Consider the following 12,970-nt stretch of genomic DNA (forward strand, 5'->3'; position numbering starts at 1 on the left):
AGGATGCAGAGAAAGGGGAACCCACTCATGCTATTGGTAGGAATGCAAGCTGGTACAGCCACTCTGGAAAACAGTATGGAGGTTCCTCAAAAGTTAAAACTAGAGCTTTCCTATGATCCAGCAATTGCACTACTACGTACTTATCCAAACAATACAAACATAGTGATTAAAGGGGTACCTATACCCCAATGTTTATAGCAGCAGTGTCTACAATAGCCAAATGTAAAAAGAGCTCAGACGTCCATCAACAGATGAGTGGATACAGAGGTAGAATATACACACACACACACATATATGCAATGGAATATTAGTCATCAAAAAATGAAATCTTACCATTTGCAACAGTGTGGAGGGAACTAGAGGATATTATTCTAAGTAAAATAAGTCAGTCAGAGAAAGATAACTACCATATCCTCTCACCATGTGTGGAATTTAAGAAACAAAACAGTTGATCATAGGGGAAGGGAGGGAAAAATAAAGTAAGATGAAATCAGAGAGGGAGACAAACCATAAGAGACTCTTAACTATAGGGAACAAACTGAGGGTTGCCGGAGGGGAGGTGGGGGGGGACAGGGTAACTGGGTGACGGGCATTAAGGATGGTAGATGTAATGAGCACTGTGTGTTATACACAACTGATGAACCAATGAACTCTACCTCTAAAACTAATAATATACTATATGTTAATTAATTGAATTTAAAACAAAAAAAAATTTAAAAGAAATGCCTCCCTCTCTTTTTATGTATCTCTCTCTGTTGAGGTTTTTTTGTATATTAATTCATTTTAGGGACATTTTAAATGATATATTATGAATTAATTTCACTCTTATAACCAAGTTATGAAAATAATCCCAAAAGTTTTCAGATACTCTTCTAGCTTCCACAAATGAAACCATTGTACAAGTCTCAAAACTAGGGAAGTAAAAATAGTATATAGAACACCATTAATTAGTCAACAGACTTTATTCAAATTTTGCCAGTTGCCACACCTATGTTCTTTCTATAATCTAAGATCTCAGCCAGCATTTCACAATTGCATTTCGTTGTTATGACTCTCATCTGGGATCCTCATTGTCTTTTTGTTTTTCAAAGGTTTCATTGCTTTGTCTGCATAGTTCATAACCTGGTTTGAAAGAAAATTAAGAATTCGAGGTAATGACAACATCATTAGAATAAGAATCTAACCTTCCAGAGCGTCTTCTCTAAAAGTTAATATAAATGATAATAAATCTCTGAAGTATGTAGTTTATAAGATATTAATGAAAGAAATTAGACACCAATAAATGGGAAGAAGTCTCATGCTCATATATTGAAAGACTATTGTTGAAAAACCCATCCTACCCAAAGCAATCTACAGATACAGTGCAATCCCTATCAAAATTCTAATGGCATTTTTCCCAGAAATAGAACAAAGAATCAGAAAATTTGTACAGAACCACAAAAGACTCTAAAGAGCTTGAGAAAAAACAAAGTATCATTGTCCCTGATTTAAAACTGTATTATAAAGCTATAATAATCAAAACAGTATAGCATTGGCATACAGACAGACACATAGATCAGTGGAACAGAATACAGAGCCCAGAAATAAACCCACGTGTATATGGTCAATTAATATATGAAAAAGAGCCAAGAACATACAATAGGGAAAGGACAGTCTCTTTAATAAATGGTTCTGGGGAAACTGGACAGCCTCATGCAAAAGAACGAAACTATAATTGCAGTGACACTGCCCAGTCCATGACCTCATTGCTTTATGGAAGGCCCACTCCAGCAACGTCCTAGTTAGTTTTCCAGGTTCCAGACTCCACCCTTCCAATGCGTCTTTCATGACCTTTGCCAACTCATCTCCCCAACCCCAATTTTCATCCTGTTATTTCTCTGTCCAGCAATTCCCAATGCTCCTTATGTTTATATTCCTCTGACTTCTCCTTATCCATCATGTTCACCTGGTATTGCTTCCCATGGCTTCCAACCTGCACTTATGCTCTAGTAAGATTAACTGCTTCTCTATAAAACTGAGTATATTCTCATCTCCATACTTTGACTTATGTTGTCCACATAGTGATTTATACTTTGAAATCCTGTGTCCTCCTTCTGGCCCCAAATCAACTTCCACTTCTCTAGAATATTCTCTCTGACCATTTTAGCTTTAGTTCATTTTAGGTAAGCCCCAAGAAAGGAATGACAGGAAAATTGTCAGAAATACAAACTGTACTCTCTCTGGGTATGCTTTGTAACTTAGCTTCTGTGTTTACTTCTTCCATTTCTCTTTCCTTGGTCTCAGAAGTTCTAAAAATCAACATATGTATATCACTCTACACTTTTATTCCTGGTGCTTTGTATCTCTTCTCATCCACTTGATTAGACAAAGGAGGGCAAAGTCCATATCTCATGGTGGGGGGAGGTGTTCTATAACACATGTCACCTAGCACAAGGCCATTTATTGATCATTTTTGCTTGATTAACTTACTTTTAAAAAGTTTCACAATAGTTTGAGAGTGCAGAGAAACCAAGTTTCAAAAACCTAATACATTCTACAAACCAATTTTCTAAGCTAAAACTTTTTCACCCACGGCAGACAGAGTCTGCAACATGAATTATAAAGATAATTTTCTAAATTATGTGAGGAAAAATTATCAAGAAATTTTAGAGTTGTGCTAAGTCTCTACTATCTTTGGTGTTCTAGATGTATCCTTAGAACTGCACTAACCAGGGACCCCCTGGGTGGCTCAGTGGTTGAGTGCCTGCCTTTGGCTCAGGGTGTGATCCCAGATTCCCGAGTTCGGGTCCCACATTAGGCTCCTTGCATGGAGCTTGCTTCTCCTCCCTTTGCCTGTGTCTCTGCCTCTCTCTCTCTCTCTCTGTGTCTGTCATGAATAAATAAAAAAATATTTTAAAAAAGAACTACACTAACCAATAAAAAATATATTGGTAAGGTGAGCCCAGGCTGAAAGAGGACCTCCTGGAAGCCAGCCTTCATGTGACAGGTCTAACAATCCTGAGTTCACACTGCTGTGAGGAAGCAACAAAAAGAAAAAAAAATTGTATTAGTAATACTGGAAAAATTTGTGTTTAGGAAGGTGAGTTAATGTCTTTTATGGGGCGGGGAGGGCAGGGCTTAGTCACTAAAAATATGACATGTAAATCTGTGCTTCACCCCAGGCAAAATTTCTGAAAACAGAACTTACTGACATTCAGAAGCCAAAAACTCAGGTATTTCATTGTCAAAGTATTAAAATTATTGATTACATTGGAAATACTAGTAATATTTACTAGGCAAATAAAACGTGATTTCCTCTCTAGAAACAACACACAGGGATCCGAGTTAAAAATAAATCTGAAGGAGTCACTGAATATAAAATCCTGTACATTTTCTGACAGCCTACTCTCTCACCTCTGAAAAATATAGGTAAAAGCTTGACATTGAAGCTGCAAAAGAGTAGAGGTGATCTGAGACACTCAGCATCTTCATGAGTGAGCAGAGGGCATGTAAGTAATTTGTGAGTGAGGAGCATTTAGTGAGGGGGGGCATATAAGCACTGAGTGGGGGTGCATATAAATAGTGAGTGAGGAGGGGAGGCCCGTTAAGTAGTGGTGGAGCATGTAAGTAGTGAGTAGTAGGGGACATAAACTGAGTGAGTGAGGAGCAGTATAAGTGGTGAGTGAGCACTGGGCAGTATAAATCCAACATGGACCCTGAGACTAAGACAATAATAGATCAGAGAAGGACCCCCTTCCAGGGGCAAAGCCAAAGAATATACTAATCATGAGTAGGATTGACTGTTTACAGGAGAAAACCTCCCATTAGCTATATTTATTTTTGCATTACTGGGGCCTCTTTAGCAGAAATGCAGTTTGACCAAAAACAAAGAAGTGAGGAGTTGGGTGTTGCAAAGATTGAGGGATTTCACAGAACCCAAAAGCAGGAATGCAACTGGCATTCTGGAAGGAAGTGAAACCAACAACTGACAGCTGACAGACCCAGGAAATGCTCTTAGTCCATAGCTGCTTCTCCTTTGTGCATTTCCTCCTGCTTCCTTCTCTCTAAAGACTGCCTTTCTCTGGTCCTTCATTCCATCAAGTGGGTTATGAACGCAGGCCACATGAAGAGGCACATTTTACTCTGAACTTTGTTTTGCAATTCCCGGGTGACAGTATAATTGGCCCATTTTGTTTATGTTGCCCAAAATTTACAATCATTTGTGGTCTTGGAACAGATTAATCTACTGTAACTTTGGCAGCCTAGAGACCGCTTCTGTGGTTTTTCTTGTAACAGGATATAAAATTTAATTTTGAAATGCTCAGTTTGTGACCTTCCCCTAAATTTCATCAGGGGCAAGGCAAGAACTAAACATCCGCAATAAATTTAAAGTTTAAATTTATAATAAAATTTATAATAAAATGTGATCTGTGATCACTTCTCTGAACCATGCTTGTTCAATAGCAAAGTTATATTTTGGTGAGGTGATTGTGAAATGGGCAATTTCCACAGAAGAAGAGTCACTATGGATTCGGCATATACTCCAGAAATAGATGTCTCTTGGAAGAGTAGTTGGGATATAGCTTGTGGTTAAAATTTATGTCTTCAGCAAATGTAATTAAAAATGTCATGAGAATATGTTGAAATGAAAGCTAATATTGTCACATGCCATGAAATAAAATTAATAAACTCTTAAGGAGTTAAAAATGTCATGAAAATATGTTGAAATGAAAGCTAATATTGTCACTTGCCATGAAATAAAAATAATAAACTCTTAAGGAGTCTTGAAAAAAAGAAAATCACATGCAAAACAATATTAGGTTAAAAATGAATTATACAAATTTATGACCATCATATATAGAAGATTAGAAAGACCACCCCAAAATGTCTGGGTTGTGTGATCATGGGTAGTTTTTGTTTACTTTATACTTTAACATTGGAGCTTTCATTAATGAAAAACTGTTGCTCTTATAACTTAAAAAGATAATTTTTATAAAAAAATAAAGAATTCTCCTACAGTAGGAATATTACTATGATGGTGGAAACAGTGCTTTGATTAGCTGATACCACATTACCAACGGATAAATAGAAAAGGGTGACACATTAGATTAGTGTATTGGGGGATCCCTGTGGGGCTTAGCAGTTTAGCGCCGCCTTCAGCCCAGGCATGATCCTGGAGACCTGGGATCGAGTCCCATGTAGGGCTCCCTGCATGGAGCCTGCTTCTCCCTCTGCCTGTGTCTCTGCCTCTCTCTGTGTGTGTCTCTCATGAATAAATAAATAAAATCTTAAAAAAAAAAAAAAGATTAGTGTATTGGACAAGAGCAACACTAAAAAATATCCAGGTTCCCTCTGGGCAAACATTTGTCAGTTCAATATCCAATTATTCCAGTATCTTTCTTTGAAATAATTTTCCTTGTCCATAATGTTTTTCTTTGGTGCCTTCATTGAAAATGAATTGCTTGTATGAGTGTGAGTCTATTTTTCAGTTCTCTATTTTGTTCTATTGGTATTTGTCCATCTTTATGCCAGTATCATACTGTCTTGATTGATGTAACTTTGGTAAATTTTAAATTCAGGTAGCATAAATCCTCCAGCCTTTTTCTTCTTTTTCACGCTTACCTGAGTTTTCTAATCCATAAACATGGTATATCTGTCCATTTATTTGGGTTTTCCTGAATTTCCCTCAGCAATGTTTTGGGTTTTTTTAGTGGAGAGGTCTTGCACATTTTTGTTTATTTCTAAGTGTTTTATTTTTCTAATTGTTATTAGAAATGGAATTTTAAATTTTATAGCAGAAAATCAATGAAATATAAAAAGAACACATTATTATAGAAGACTAATCATGTATCCTGCAAAATTTTACAATTTGCTTATTATTTCTGTAGTTGCTTATAGATTTCTTAGAATTTTCTACAGAAACACGCATTTGCTCTTTATTTCATTTGCTTGTCTTATTCCACTGACTGGAGCCTCTGTTACAATATTAAGGGGGGGAAATCTTTGCTCTGTGTCCAGTCCAATAGAGAAAACAGTGTCTCACCATTCAATATTATATTAACTGTAACATTTACATAAATATCAAGTGGAGGAAGTTGCTTTCTATTTCTAGTTTACTTAGAGGGTTTTTTTAAATATCAAGAATGAAGTTTTTAATATGTCAAGTGCTTTTTATGCATCTATTGAGAAGGTTCTATGATTTTGTTCCCTTTACCTGTCATATGGTATCATTGTGGATCTCTTTTCTCCTAGAATTATGTTATCTTTGTATCTAATATATTTTGAACCTCTTTTATTAGGCATATACATGTATGATTATTATGTATTTTTGGAAATTTATCTTCTTATTGTTCTTATCTTTTTGTAATACTCTGCCTTGGCATGTATTATATGTCATGTTAATATAGCTACTTCAGTGTTCTTGAGTTTACTGTTTGCATGACTCATCCTTTACTCTCATTTACTTTCAACCAATCTGTGTGTTTATATTTAAAGTTCATCTCTTAAAAAATAAATAAAGTTCATCTCTTGTGAAGAGACTATGTTGGGTCTCACTATTATCTATTCTGAGAATTTCTGACTTCTAGTTGGATTGTTTGGTTCATTCACATTTAATCTAATTATGAATGTGTTGGAATTCAGACCAACCATTTTACTATTGTTTTCTGTTGGTTCCATCTGTTTTGTGTGTGTGTGTGTGTGTGTGTGTGTGTGTGTTTGCTTTTATTTAAGTTTTGTTAGTTAACATACAGTGCAATATTTGTTTCAGTGATTCATCACTTATATACAACACCCAGTGCTTGTCACAGCAAGTTTCTTTATTCTCTGACTCTACTTTCTTAATTTCTCTTAATTCTCTTTTTAGAGAATTGCCCTCTAATGGGTTTTGGTCATTACATCAATTTGCATTGTTTAAAGTGGCCACCCTAGGGGTCACAATACACACTCTTAATTTTTCACAGTCAACTTAGATTTAATATTGGGCCATTTCATATAAAGTATAATGACCTTTTTAAAAATATTGAGGGATCCCTGGGTGGCACAGCGGTTTGGCGCCTGCCTTTGGCCCAGGGCGCGATCCTGGAGACCCGGGATCGAATCCCACATCAGGCTCCCGGTGCATGGAGCCTGCTTCTCTCCCTCTGCCTATGTCTCTGCCTCTCTCTCTCTCTGTGACTATAATAAATAAATAAAAATTAAAAAAAAATAAAAATATTGAATTTTAAACTCCTTCATTTTTTAGTTACCATATGTATTTAATCTACAAATGTTATCAATCCCATAATAAATTGTTATAATTTTTTGCTTTAAACAGTCATGCACATTTCTAAAAATCTGGAAGGAGGAAATCAATCTTATATATTGCTACACATGTACCATTTTTGGTATTTCATTTTCTTCTGAAGACTTGAGTGTCCCAGTGTCCCTTTGGAATTAATTCTTTTCCTCTGAAGAATTTCTTTTGCATTTTTTTTGTACTGCAAGTTGGCTGATAAAAGTTCTCTTAGTTTTTGTCTATCGAATAATGTCTTTTTTTTTTTTCATTCTTGAAGGTTATTTTCACTGCATTGAGTTGGCTTTTTTCTTCTTTTTCCATTTTAGAAATGTCATTGCACTATCTTCTTCTGTCCATTGTCTGTGATGAGAAATTATTAATCCAAATCACTCCACTGCAGGCAATAAACTAATCTCTGGTTAATCTGATTTCTTTCAAGAATTTCTTTAATTTGTGGTTTTCAGGTGTTTGACATGTTTAGATTTTTTTTTTTTTTCTGCTTGGGGTTCACTGGACTTGTTATATGTGTGAATGTATCCTTTTCACCAAATTAAGGGAAATTATCACGATTATTTTTTCAAAATTTTTTCTCTCATGCTGTGACTGTAAGTAAAATATATGTTAAACCTTTCCATAATGCCTTCATAGCCACTGACACTCTTCATTTTTTTCAATCTCTTATTTTTTTAGCTTAGATATTTTCTATTGATCTGTCTTCAAATTTACTGATCTTCTCATTTCAGTCTGCTGTTAAAGTCACTTTGTGAAATTTTCATTTCAAATACTGTATTTTCCAGGGCATCTGGGTGGCTCAATGGTTTAGCATCTGCCTTTGGCTCAGGTTGTGATCCCGGGGTCCTGAGATTGAGTCCTGCATCAGGCTCCCAGCATGGCGCCTGCTTCTCCCTCTGCCTGTCTCTCTGTCTCTCATGAATAAATTAATAAAATCTTTAAAAAAACAAACAAATACTGTATTTTCCATTTTTAGAATTTTCATCTGGTTTTCTTTTGTGATTTCAGTTTTTCTGCTTGGATATTCTGTTTGTTTACTTATGAACATGTTTCCTTTAAACCTTTGAGATGGTTATAGTAGCTGTTTTAAAATCCTTCTCTGCTAATTCTAACATCTGGGCCATCTATGTTCTATCTCCACTTATTTCCTTTGTTTTGAGTATATCACATTTTCCTGTTTCTTCATAAGTCCAGTAATTTTGAATGACTTGAGCGTGTGACTAATACATTGTAGAGACACTGGATTGTGTTATGTCTCTCTGAAGAATATTTTTCATTGTTTGTTTTTTATTTTTAAGCAGGCAGTTAATTTGACTTTGACTCAAACTTGAATTCTCTTTTCCCTGCAGTGGAGCAGCTGGAAACTCAGTTCAGTATATATATACCTCCAAATAGGCATTTAGAGTTTACTCTATGTGTTTGTAGTTCAAAGATCAATCAGAGAGTTGGGCCAAGTTTATATGCAGAACCACCCTCTTCCTGCCCTGTCTGTGGCTTTCACTTCCCAGGATTTCCCTCTTCATTTTTCAGCTGTGTTGTCTCCCCAAATTCTCTCCTGTGGCTGTAAGCCTGTGCATTTCTATTACAATTTTAGCCATGCAACAAGCTACAACTAGGGCCTACTCTCAAACAAAAAACTATCTAAAAACAAGAAAATTACCCTGTGCCACTTACTTTTTCTCAATGTAGATATACTTCCAGTTTCTTTTAGTTCCTCTAGAATGCCTTTAGATTATTGTGTTTTATATTTCAAATAGAATTTATAGTTGTTATCTAAGAGTGGGTTGACTTGATAGAAGCTCCTATTCTATTACTGAAAACCTAGTTGCATTAACTTTTCATTCACTGAGAAATCAAAGTTTATTAATTAGTTTCCTCAGTACCTCCATGTAGCAATTGTCTGGTATTTGTGGTAAGTATATTTCCCCCCACTCGGCCCCTGGAAAATATTTTATTTATTCATTGACCAATTGATTGATTTCCTACATTTTATTGAGGATCTCCTATGTTTTTGATATTAGATATATAAAACTGAACAAAGATATAGTCTCTGCCCTTATGGACCATAGAGTGTATTGCTACACTGTGCCTCATAGTAGTTACTAGAACATATGTAATACACTTCCATCATCCAAAACTTCCTTTTTTTTTAAAGATTTTATTTATTTATTTGAGAGAGAGACCACAACCAGGGGGAAGGGTGGAGGGAGAGGGAGAAGCAGACTCCCTGCTGAGCAGGGAGCTCAATGTGAGGCTCCATCCCAGGACCCCAGGATCACGACCTGAGCTGAAGGCAGGCACTTAACCAATGGAGCTACCCAGGCCCCTTATCCAAGAACTTCTAATGAACTGTGTTTATGCAGTGGGGGATAAAAAATTTTTTATCACTAAAATATAGAATGGTAAAAAATAAGAATAGAGTCATATACAAAGTATGAAAGCTAAATAGAGGTGATGCTAACTAAATGGTATTGCAAAGACCCAAAGAGGAAGGGGTTTTTTAAGCTGAATTTTTAATGAGTAGAAGGATTTGATCAGTCATGTTAAGGAGTATAAACAGCATCCAATAAGTTATGAAGACTTGAAAGAGGTAAGGTAGCTACAAGAAAACTTTTGATTGATACAGGGACCATGGATAGAACACATTTAACATGGAAATAATGAGTTTGGTTAAGGCTATATTGAATTTGAGATGTCTATAGAACATTCAAGGATGTTGGATGTACAGTTATTGAGTTTACAGAAAGGCAGTTTGAGTTGCAAACACAGATTTGATGCATAATGTTTTAGGTGGTTGTTAAATTTGTTAGCATGCCTTGAGATGCTCCAGAGAGCATAGAAGGAAAAGTGAAAGGAACTAGCACAATGGGATTATTTAATATTCATCAGAAATTCTGATATTTTTTCATGTGTTTGGAATAAAGAACAATTACAATTGTACTCTGGTATTGGAGACACCTGGATTTGAAATGTTGCTCTACCACTTTTTGAAATGTGTGACCTTGAGCAAGTTACCTAAATTCTCCAAACTCCAGTTGTCTCATCTTTCAAAAAGTATACTAAACTTCAGGGGGTTTTGTGGGGATTAAATGAAGAATAAACAGGAGTGCCTAGTATATGATAAGCCCCAAATAAATGTAATCTACTCTCAGAATCAGCATCATTATCATCTTCTTTAGCCTTCATAATAACCTTATGAAGTGGCTCTCTTGTCATCATATAGCTTAAAGTATTATGACTTATATAAGATTTCAAGTTGACAAGTGGATGATCCATAGCCAGAATCCGAGTGTTTTGATATCTTTCCAGGGTTCCTGTCATAAAACTACTCTGCCATAACTTCTCATAGGAATTAGAAATATTTACTTAGCTAATTATATTCAAAAGTGTATATGTATTTTCTGGCTTTCTTTTTTTTTTCTTTCTTTTTTTTTTTTTTTTGGAAGAAAAAGAAGAACAGCTCCAGACATGACTCTGAAGCAATTGCAAAATCAAATTTCAACTCGTGTAGCTTCTCCTTTTGTCATAACAGTTAGTGGTATTATACTAATATCTGTCTGTCAACAAATTTGATTACCCACTGCTTTTAGGCAACTGAAAATAATAAATCTTAGGTGTCAGAACATCAACCAGGAACTACAAAAATGTTCTTCTCCACTAACTTTTGGACAGGTAACCTATATTTACCTTTGAATACCTTGCTAAAACTTAAGGTCTTAATAATATAAATATAGTGGTAGTAATTCATACCACCCACCAATTTCAAAGACTAGATGAATGCTTAAAAGAGCATTAGGGCTTTATAAAGAGTTACAAGAACCTAATGATTTATTAGCATTCCAACTGCTGCCTTTTTCCCCCTTCTCATGTCTTGACAATTCTTATCAAAATGTCCCTTACTGGTGATTCAATAGAAATAATAAGCAGATCTTAGCTTTTAACATTATACATACCCTTTATTGAAAGCTGCAGACTCTTTGTTGCAATGGCATTTTACTTATTTACTTATATGCTAGACATCCTTTGAAACTAGGTACTCAAAAATGAAGAGACATAGTCTCTTTCTTTAATGAGCTCATAGTCTACTGACCATAATCTACAGGGAAAAAATTGCAGTAGGTTTTGTAACATAAAAATGTTTGAGTTGCATGTGGCGGCTAACCTAGGTCATCTTCAAAGAAAAGGTTAAGTTTCAGTGTGACACTAAGAGTATGTACATTTTTAAAGCTCATTAAATTGAACACTTAAGGTTTGTGTATTTCAACATGTGTAAATTTTACCTAAAACACAGTAAAGAGATGTTGAGTTCCAGTTAGTAGGATTGCTTTCTACAGAGGTATGGGTGGGCAATTCTGAAGAGTCTTTCCATGTATTCTAGGCTTAATAAAAATATATCTCTATATCTATCATATGATATCTATACATACAAATAGATAAATAGATAGAAATATAGCTATGATAATTAAAGAATGAGAACCGAGTTTCTCACCATTTAGAAGGAATTCCATATGGAAATGGGAAAGTGGCAATGTATCTTGTGGTGCTTGACTGCAATAGAAAATATCAGTATAAACTGACAGAAAAATAACTATTGGCATATTTGTCTCTCTATATATGCTTGTGCGTATCTATACTAATTATACATAACACATTAAAGATAAATACATACATATACATGCACTCTATGTGTACACATATGCATATACACACATACACATGCAAAGATACATATTTTCTGGTGTTCCTCGGCTATAGACCCCAGTAGTTAAAACCAGAAATAGACAAGACTGCTTAATTCATCTTGTAACTGAAACTCATTGTATTTCTTTCTTATGGCACTTTCTTGAGGCATTGACAAAGGCATTTTGCAATGATTGGAACATTCCAACCACCAGACCAGAAAAGCCCTGATAACAATGGAATGTCTAGAACATCACATCGGACAAGTCCCCTTTCCTGCCCATGATCATGAGCTGAACATCTACTGTCCTCCATCCATGATTGTGAGCTCTTTGCCTGCTCTCTTGCACATACTCCCCCTGAACACCCATGTACCCCAAAGAACTCAAAACACAATGTCAATAAAGGTAGAATGGATTTAGAAGATTAACAATAGGAGGCATGTGGGTGGTTCAGTACATTGATTGTTCAACTCTTTTTTTTTGTTGTTGTTATTTTTTTTGTTGATTGTTCAACTCTTGATTTCTGCTCGGGTCATGATTTCAGGGTGCTGAGATTGCCCTGTACTGGGCTCCCCACTGAGCATGGAATCTGCTTAAGATCCTCTCTCTCCCTCTGCCCATCTCCCCCACTCCACTCACGCATGCATGGGCTCTATCACTTTCTGTCTCTAAAATTAAAAAAAAAAAATCAACAATGGACTCTAAAAGTATAAGTGAAAAAAATTATGAGAATAGTATATTTGCATACCCTCCAAATACATTTCCACATATAATTTATTAATTATAAAGAGGAAAAAAATAGAAACCTGGCAAACACCCCCTTAACCAAGTGATTGTGCTAACATCACCAATGTTAGGACAAACTATCACCATGTGCCTTCCAGCATGGCACACTGGGAATGACACATGACCACTTATGTGACATCTCTGCTAAAGCATCATAACCTGAAACTATCATAAGACAAACCTCCTTAAAAGAAACTCTATATAAAAACTGGCCTTTATTCTTCAAATATGTCAA

At 35.5% G+C, this 12,970-nt stretch overlaps 1 long non-coding RNA gene across 1 annotated transcript; it reads right to left on the reverse strand.

Moving 5' to 3' along the window:
• Positions 1–943: 943 nt before the first annotated feature.
• On the reverse strand, positions 944–11,814 carry LOC140594907 (uncharacterized). The gene is made up of 2 exons (XR_011996180.1): positions 11,757–11,814; positions 944–1,122 (listed from the first exon to the last, which is right to left on the reverse strand). It is a non-coding gene; the product is annotated as an uncharacterized lncRNA (long non-coding RNA).
• Between the last annotated feature and the right edge of the window lie 1,156 nt (positions 11,815–12,970).

This window comes from Vulpes vulpes, chromosome 12 (assembly GCF_048418805.1).
Source record: "Vulpes vulpes isolate BD-2025 chromosome 12, VulVul3, whole genome shotgun sequence".
Lineage (NCBI taxonomy): Eukaryota > Metazoa > Chordata > Mammalia > Carnivora > Canidae > Vulpes > Vulpes vulpes.